This window comes from Amborella trichopoda, chromosome 9 (assembly GCF_054954075.1).
Source record: "Amborella trichopoda isolate Santa Cruz 75 chromosome 9, AtrichopodaSantaCruz75HAP2 v2.0, whole genome shotgun sequence".
In the NCBI taxonomy this organism is placed as follows: domain Eukaryota; kingdom Viridiplantae; phylum Streptophyta; class Magnoliopsida; order Amborellales; family Amborellaceae; genus Amborella; species Amborella trichopoda.
The window spans coordinates 36,320,684-36,330,454 of NC_142344.1; the positions used below are offsets into that span (position 1 = coordinate 36,320,684).

At 36.2% G+C, this 9,771-nt stretch overlaps 1 pseudogene; it reads left to right on the forward strand.

The window, feature by feature from the left end:
* Window positions 1–995: 995 nt before the first annotated feature.
* LOC105421625 (phytochrome B1-like) lies at window positions 996–9,194 on the forward strand (annotated as a pseudogene).
* The last annotated feature ends 577 nt before the right edge of the window (window positions 9,195–9,771 follow it).

Consider the following 9,771-nt stretch of genomic DNA (forward strand, 5'->3'; position numbering starts at 1 on the left):
CCACTTGAAGGCATGTGCTTGTACTTTTTTTTTTTTTTTTTGATCTTTTTTAATTTGTAGCAACTATTTTGTGGAAAATATTGAAATTTGTTCTATTTATGTAAATTTTGCGCTTGTGGGGCATATATATATATATATTTCAAGGTTGGATAGGGACATGATGGTTTGTGAATTGTTTTTCTTTTAATATCATTTTCTACATTATAGGATCAAAGAGAATTTTATGTTATTATAAGTCCATATTTAGCAATATTGTATTAATTCAAATATTGGGCAGCAGAGAGGCTGAAAATTTTAGTATATAATTGCTTAATCTACCATTTAGTGTACAATGGCAAGTGCACTAGATGGCTTTGGTGTGTGTTGCTGTTTGGTGTGTGTTCTTTCAGTACCATGCTTGTATGTTTTTTTTTCTTTCTTTCTTACTTTTGAGTGTGCTTCTTTCTCTTTTTCTCTTGTAAGTGTCATGGGGTGTTTTCTTTCTTTCTATTATGAAGAGTGGGTTTGGATTGAAACCTTGAACGTACACTCTCAAGGTTTTTCCATATGAATGAAATGTACTAAATTAAAGGAAAAGTGTGTAAAAGTAGTTTTTCATGAGTGAGTGTGTCTTATTCCATATAATTTGATTCATGAGCTATTATTTTCTCAATTTATCTATGAAATGGTTCCTTGTTTGTTTTTTCTTCCTACCTATAGTTAAAGGAGTTTGCATACACAGAGGCTTTTTATTGATTGCTGATTTGGGTTGGAAGGACATATGGCTTGTGGCCCAATGATTTGGCATCAACCATCCTATTGTTGATAGACTTCTTATTTTTTATAGACTTCTTATTGTTACATCAAGATTTGGCATCAACCATCCTATTGTTGATAGACTTCTTATTGTTCATATACTTCTTAGTGTTGCATGAAGATTTGGCATCAACCATCATATCGTCTTAATTAATGTGATGTGCACATGTAAAACTCTGATAATATATATAGATTTAACGATGCAAGACCCAAAACTATCAAGAGGAACAAGGGACCCATCCACTTCGTTCTATCAAATGGAAAAGGTACGATAATCTATTTACTATACTTCAATATTACATTTATTAGATAACTCTTATATTGTTTATAACTAATGTATGTCATTTCTTATTGAACTTCATTTCAGATGAAAAAAAATGTCCGTATTAATGAATCAACTAAGACCTTAGGAAAATGGGAGCTAGATCCACGACAGGTACCTTTGGTCGAGAAGACCAAATTGAACTCGTTGATTGACATCGGGGTCTCCAGTATCAATTGTAGTTTATTGAGGGCCTTCATGGGGAAATGGTGCAAGGTGACAAATACTGCATGTTTGACTGTTGGTGAGATGACTCTAACCTTACATGACGTGTGGCATATATTGAAGATACCTGTGATAGGAGAGCCTGTAACCGGTATCAGACCTACAGACTACAAGGCTTTCTTCATGAAGTATTTGGGAGATTGCCTTAAAGGCAATTGCTTATTCCGTCTTAAACATACTTGGTTGAGGACGAAATTTGGTCAACCATATCTCAGATATTTAGTCGGCACAACGATATTTGCCGACCCATCTCAAGGGTCTATAACTGTTCTAAGGTCTCGATGAGGCTGGGAAGTATGCATGGGGGACAACAACACTTGCCTTCCTGTATCGTTAATTATCTAAGGTCGTGGACAGGGATACACATTTTAGTGGGCAACACTACTACAGGTAATACTTCTACTTTTTTTTTACATATTTACATATTTGCATCAATATTTACATATTTGCAGTCTTTTTGGCTTGAAAAACTAATACTTCTACCTTTTTTTTGTGCAGTGTTGGATCTATGAGAATTTCTCAGTTATAGGTACCAAACCTAAAACTATCACCATAGAAATGCCTAGAGCTTGCAAGTGGAAGAAACATCCACGTTGCAAAGACCCATTAACAACATTTGAGGACATCTCAATTGATATGGTTAGTGTTATGTTTTTGTTGTAAGTGACATGGTTAGTGTTAAGGCATCTCAATTGATAGTGTTTAATGCAAAGACCCATTAATGGTGTTGTGTTATGATATTGTTGTAGGTGAATTGGCAATTATATGAGCAGTACACCCCACTAGATATGCTCAGTAAAGAGAATACATTGTGTCAGTCATATCTGATAAGTTTTCACATTGCAGAGTATTATATGCCGGATCGTGCACTGTGGCAATTTGAGAAATCACAAGTTATTCCCGTGGGCCTCCCAAGTGGGAGAGGAGGGAGAAGGGGGGTCTACACCCCACTAGTTGGGGTGATGATTTGGCTAGCGAGATAAGCGACTGGCAGTAACAAGAATACAATGTTGTCAAGGCAGCCACAGATAAAGATGGTGGAATGCCTACAAAGGATTATATGGCCTGGTACAACATGTCCACTCATAGATATGGAAATACTCCCTTGTGCCCCCCCTCACAGTCGCAATCAAATGTGCCCCCCCTCGCAAGCCATGATGACGAGAGGAGATTGATATATTATTTCATTAATATATTTTAGTTTTTATTGATTTAAATTAATTATCTATTGAAAGCAGTTATTTATATTATTTTTATTGTCAACTTACAACGTTTAACCTGTATGAGGATGCTACAAGCTGCGCTTGGTGGTGAAGTATTATCAAGGGAATCGAGACGTTTGGTACAGGCGACCCATGATTTGTTAGTGCAGCACACTCCTATAGATAATTCCGAGGAGATGGTGGATGTGAGGGTGAGGAGACAGATGGTGGAGATGATGACAACAATAGTGAAACTGATGAAGAAAGTAAGACTGAAGAGGGAGATGGTGGAGATGAGGAAACAGAGAGCGAGACTGATGAGAAAGAAATGATAAGGAAAGAGAGATCGAGATTAATGAGGAAAATGAAATGAGAACAAAGAGCGAAAATGATAAGGCCAAGGGTATTGTAAGTTGGCCAAAGAAATGGTTGAGGCTAAGAAAGTCAACATCGATGTATGTTTTTGGAACAAATGTAAATTTAAAAGCATTAACCTCTTTTGAGACAGAAGTTGAGTATCGAGATTGAAACTGATGTTCAGTTATTTTGTACAATTGAAGCTACTCTATCATAGTAGCCAATTAATGAAATGTTCAGTCTTTTTGTTGTCATTATGTTAATGGAATCAATACCCTTTTAAGTTATTTTTGTTGTCATTATGTTAATGGAAACTGCTTTGAAACTTGGTCACGCATATGCCAATGTATTCTTTGTGAATGTGTTTATAAAGATTGATATGATTACATAAGCATTCATCTTTGCATAAGCATATGCCAATGTATTCTTTCTTGGATCATTGCATAAGCACTTCAATTTCATCTTGATCAAGTTTTATTGTCTTTTGGCTTTTGCATTTGAGCACATAGCAACCTCAAATATGGGGGTCTCTCCTATTAGAGTGGTAAGAGTTATATCTGAATTGGCTTCATTGGCCTCTTGACATGACTTCCCCCTAGCTTGGTAAGAGTTATATCTTACTCTTGTTCCTTTGATTATCTCTCTTGCTTCTATTTTTCTTTTTTCCTGTGTTGTGTAGTGGTTGCAGAGAACGAGGAGAAATGCTCTCTTGGTTGCTCTAAAGAAGATCAAAGAAGGTTATATTCTTGCATATGAAGTTTCCATCATGTTTTTTGCTTTAATGGTTTCATGCTTTTTTCTTTTTCCTAATTAAGGGGGAAACTTGTGAATTAAGGGGGCATTTGTATCTATTATGTGTTAAAAGGATTTCATGCTGATTTCTAATAAAAGTTGGAAGCTATGAATAAATCTTTAGGGTATGTTATGACTGTGACATGAAAATCCAGGACTGTGCATGATTTTGTAACACATGATTAACCTATCAAATGGTGCGTGAATTACCTCAAATTACTATCATTAGAAAGGTCTTTGAGTCTATTTTAATATCTATGTTTGGGTCCAATTGAAATTCTGAATAATTTGAAAGCTATACTTCATCATATGCACCTATGTCACTGTTGACAGGCTATATAAATTTTCAAAAGTATCACTATAGTTGTACTGTAGTTTTGTTTGACTAAATGAAGTCCAAATGACTCATAACCATAGCCATTTTAATGATACATGAGTTTACTATGAGTTTCATGTTTTAATCTTATCTAAATTCTGTATAATGCAAGAGTTGTGTTTCAAAGTATGTGGATATGTCATTGTTGACAGATTGCAGAAAACTCAGAATTTTTGTTCCTGTTTTCATAAGTTTTAAATGATTGAATGGAGTTCAATTTCCTTCAAACTACTGTCATTTGAAATTTCTATGTGTCCTTTTGAATTCACATGTTGAAAGAATTTTGAAATTATTTCTAAATCAAGAGTTATACATTAAATTATGAAAATACATCACTGATGACCAAACTCAGCAATTTCCATAACTATTGCTTCTGTTACCTTAAGCTTTTGATGGAACCAATGGGGTCCAAATGCTTTCAAATTACTATCACATGAAAGCCAAGAATGTTAACTTGAAAGTTTGTTTTGGAATTCTATTGAAATTCCGTATAAAATTGATGTTTATATCCCTGTTTATGAAACATACCCCAATATGACATTTCAGAATCTCAAGATTCTATATTAATCTTGAATTGGTCATGCTCAATCAAGCTTCATACTTTCTGTGATTGAGGGATGCTCATACCCACTCTGAAAGAGCAATTGAAATGAAGTAAATTTCCCTCACAAAGTTGGATGTTATGTCTCACCTTGCACATGCATATTTCTGATAATAATGACAATGAATTCTTAGTTGTCGCGTAGATCATACATCTGCTATGCACCGATATGTTGAACATAGATTGATTTTTTTGCAAGATGATTGAAGTTCTGTTATAAGATACTGAAATGGTATAATAGAGAGAGAGAAAGAGAGAGATGGAGATTTTGCACAATAGAGGCACTCTAGAGAGAGAAAGATGGAGATATCACACAATAGAGGTATTTTAGAGAGAGATTTCACACAGCATCGATGTTTTCTAGAGAGAGAAAGAAGGTTGTTTGGTGAAAGAAAACCAATACTTATAACAAACAAAGAATGAAGGAACAAACCAAAAACTTGGAGCATTTTTTATGGATCCGGCATTTTTTGAATGCACTATGGAGATCAAGTTCGACATTTCTGAAACGCGCTCCGGAAAAACTGAAAATCACTTCGACATTTTCTGAAAGCACTCCGGAGATTAGTTCACTATAAAAAAGCAGTTCGGCACCTGTAAAAAGCACCCCGACAAAATTTAAACTCGCTTCGGCGTTTCTTGAATCCACTCTGGAGAATGATTCACTGTTAATAGGCAGTCCAAAATCTAAAAAAGGTGCACCGACAAAACTAAGACGCACTCCGGCGTTTTCTGAATGCGCTCCAGAGAATGTTCACTATTAAATAAGCACTCCAGCATCTATAAAATGAACTTCGGCAACATTAGAAAGCACTCCGGCATTTGCTGAAGGCACTCCGGAGATTAGTTCACTATAAAAAAGCAGTCCGGCATTTGTAAAAAGGACTCCGGCTTTTCTTGAACCCACTCCGGAGATTGATTCACTGTTACTAGCCAGTCTGGAATCTAAAAAACGCACACCGGCAAAACTAAGAAGCACTCTGGCATTTTCTGAATGCACTCCGGAGAATGTTCACTGTTAAATAAGCACTCTGGCATCTGTAAAATGCACTCCGACAAAACTAGAAATCACTCCGACATTTTTTGCAAAGCACTCCGATGATTATTCACTCTTAATATGCAGTCCGGCATTTGTAAAACTCACTCCGGCATATTTAGAAAACACACCGGCATTTCATGAGCTCCTATGGCGAATTGTTTACTGTATAATAGTGCACTCCAGCACTTGTGAAGATCACTCCGGAGAATACTTCACTGTTAAATAAGCAGTCCGACTTCCGTAAAATGTGCTCCGGCATATTTGGAAAACACTTCGGCAATTGATGAACTTGCTTCAGCGAATAGTTGACTAAAATTGACACTCTGACACATGTGGAAAGCACTCTGACAAACAGGTCTATGTAACAGTCCGGCCCATGATGAAGCCACTCCGACGCTTCATTCATATCAGTTCGGCACTTAGCTTCCTAGACGAAAGGCCAATCTGGCAATTCACTACCTCAGTCCGAGGAATAGCTCACTGGAATCACGGGCACTCCGGCATATGAGGAAAGCAGACTGGTCGTTTGCTTCCTGGAATCCCAACCACTCCGGTGTTTGTTTGCCTCGGTCCGGCAAAAATGTCACAGAAATCGTGGGTTATCTGGCATGTGAAGAACATCGAACCGGCAGTTTCCTCCCTGGAAATTTTTCAGTCCGACGATTCATCATATCACTCCGGCGATATGTTTCCTGGATACACAGGTACTTCAGTCCGGCGTTTTAGATATTCGATCCGGCATATTGTTTTTTCATAAGCACTCCGATGAATAATAACCGCGGTCCGGTGTTAATGAAAATTGGGGTCCGTCCACAGGATTTGATCACACGTTCAAGGTACGGGAAGGGGTATTTTTGGCAAAAAAAATAAAACATTTTCAGTTGGGGGTTTTAGTAAAGAAAGTAGGTTTTTTTTAAAAAAAGAGTAAAAAACGATTAGGGTGAGGGTAAAAGGTCTAAAAAGCTCATTTTGGGGTTTCAGTAATTTTCCCAAGAAAATTTGCAACTATGTAGATATTTTTTAAACAAATGTGTTTATGAAAAGTTTATTAGCAGTGGCTCTTTCATTCAATTGCTTTCCAATGTCCGGGGAGGCGTGGTGTGACACATTTGGACTGTGTATTTAAAATTTGGAGTTGAGCTCTTTAATCATGTGATAGCCTCCTGGCCACAACTTCCAATTGGTTAGGTAGAACAACTAATTTAATTGCGTGGTCCCACCCGGTGCACCATTTCTTCAGGTGGGATTTAAAAGAAGAAGAAAAAGGGTTCGATTACTTTTCGATCTCCAATTGGGTTTGCTCTTAGAGTCATGGCAAAGCAACTTTCAACTGGCATGGATATGAGGCTCCATCATTGGACAATGCATTTGTATTCACTTGTATGCCTAATGTAAAGGAAAAACTTTCCACGTCCATGAAAACCTCATATAATAAAAACTAAATAAATAAATAAGAAGAAGGAGAGAGAAAAAAACTAAAATAACACAACAAAAATGACAAAATACCTTTATACTACTTTTGATATTAATAACTAATGCCAAACGATTTTATGCTTCCGTGGGAGCATACAGTCCATTAATTCCCTAAGGTAAATCCCAATCAAGGAGTAATTTTAAGACCCCAAATTTTGGAGACATAACCTTTTTGAATTATAGACTAACCTCAACAAAATAAAATAAAATTCCAATCACAATATCTATGCGCTTGCAAAAAATAATGTTTCAAGATTGAACAAAGACCATCCAACTTTTTGGCTGTGAGATCTATATTGTTAGAAAACTTAAAATTCAAAATTCTCTTGGAAATAATCATCTAAAGATTTTTAAGTAGTTTTCAAATTTTTTAATAAAAAAAATCCTCCCATATTGGTCATCTATCTGAGAGAGTAGATGTATAAGATGCTCCCGCAGGAGTACACTATATGTACTCATAACTAGCTCCTTATTTATTCTTTTCTTCGAGCAAAAATATGAAAAAAAAAAAAAATCATGGAAAGATGCCGAACTCGGGAGTCACAATTCTACTAATCTTATCAAAATGGATACTTTTTATGAGAGAAACGATGGATTCACTGAAGAACAATTGTTTCATGCGGGCTGGACCCCATTTGTACAATAAGCGGTCCAGAAGTATAAAGCATCAATCTTAAAGATGTATGCAAATAGGTGATCCATCTAAAAACAATTGTAAAATATAATTCTTATTTTTATTTTTTTAAAATTTATTTATTCATTCATATTCATGATCTCTATGTTAAAGATTACATATTCTCTAAAAATTAGGATCAATTTGTATTTACAAAATATATTTATTGCCAAGCCCTCATTTCTACATGTGTGGGCTTGGCCACATGCTAACCGCACCCTTCACTAAACATCGAAGGAAAAAAAAGAACTTAGGGCCAGTTTGGATGTACCTAAAATTGCAATATTTTTGGATTGCAATCCAAAAATATTGTGAAATTCATTTGACCCGTTTGGACAACCACCCAAAATTATAATATTTTTAGATTGAAATAAAAAATCCTGCAGTTTCAAAGCAAAAGTTGCAATAAAAAAAAATTCAAGTCTGACTTGAATTTTTTCTGATGAGCTTCTCTCACCCGTTCATGAATAACAGAAACACCCAAAAATCCAAACCCCATCTCTCTAAATGCCAGAACTTTCTCTCTCACATCGGCGAGGTTTCATGTTGTGTTTGAGCAATCCGGTGAATCAAGTAAGTCTTTCGATTATTCTCAATCAGTCAAGTCCACCACTGACTCAGCCTGAAAAACAGATCACTACTTATCTCTCTAAATTCAAAGAGGTGGTCATATACAACCATTTGGGTACATGATTGCCACTGAAAAATTGAGTTTCAGGGTCATAGCCTACAGTGAAAACGCCATTGAGATGCTTGATTTAATGCCTCAATCAGTTCCAAGCATGGACTAGACTGAAATTCTCAAGGTGGGTATTGATGCTAGAAACAGTTTCACCCCTTCGAGTGCTTTATCACTGGCAAAGGCAGCAAGGGCTCGAGAAATCACTCTTTTGAACCCTGTTTGGATTCTCTGTAAGAATTTTGGAAAACCTTTTTATGCAATTCTCCATAGGATTGATGTGGGTATTGTTATAGACTTAGAGCCCTCGATCAGAGGACCCTACTCTCTCTATAGCAGGGGTTGTTCAGTCTCAGAAGCTAGCAGTTAGGGCAATTTCGAGGCTCCAATCTCTTCCTGGTGGTGATATTGGCTTATTGTATGATACGGTGGTTGAGCATGTTAGAGAATTTACTGGTTATGATAGAGTCATGGTGTATAAGTTTCATGAGGATGAGCATGGTGAGGTTGTTGCAGAGATTAGACAATCTAATCTTGACCCCAATCTTGGCCTTCATTACCCATCTACTGATATACTTCAAGCCTCGAGTATGAGGAGAGAGCGTATGTTATTGTGAGAGGAGTGCAAATATGCCTCCTGCCTACCCCTGTTTCAGCGCCCTGTCCTATGTGAAACTCATTTTAATATGTTCACGCCATCCAAACAGTCCAACACACTAATTAAAAAAGATAATAATATTTATAAATAAGGTTGAAAAAAATTATAATTTTTTTTTCAATATGAAGGTGTTTTTATTTGACATCCAAACTAGCCCTTAGATTCGTAGATTGGTTCCAAATACTTTGCCACTCGTAAGTTGACATAAGGGAGGCAAGGGTTCCAAATTCGATCAGCCAACCCTAGTGGGGAAAGGACAAGATACATTAGTCAAAGCATGTTCTTGAGGATAGTCAAATGTACCATTATTCTCATCAGCCCCTTTATTCCCAAACAAACCGTTGGGTTATCTAAATAGCATCTTGTGCTATTAATCACTGGGTGAGGTTTGTATGGACAACCCACCTTCAAATAGTATCGAGAAATGTGATTTCAATACTATAAATCTTTAACTAACCTTAAAATATATATAGAATTTTAATTATAAAATTTAAAACTTCAAAACTAGCGTAGATCAAGTAGATCTGTGAAAACATGAATAACTTAAAAATTGATTGTCCAAAATTCTATTAAAAGATG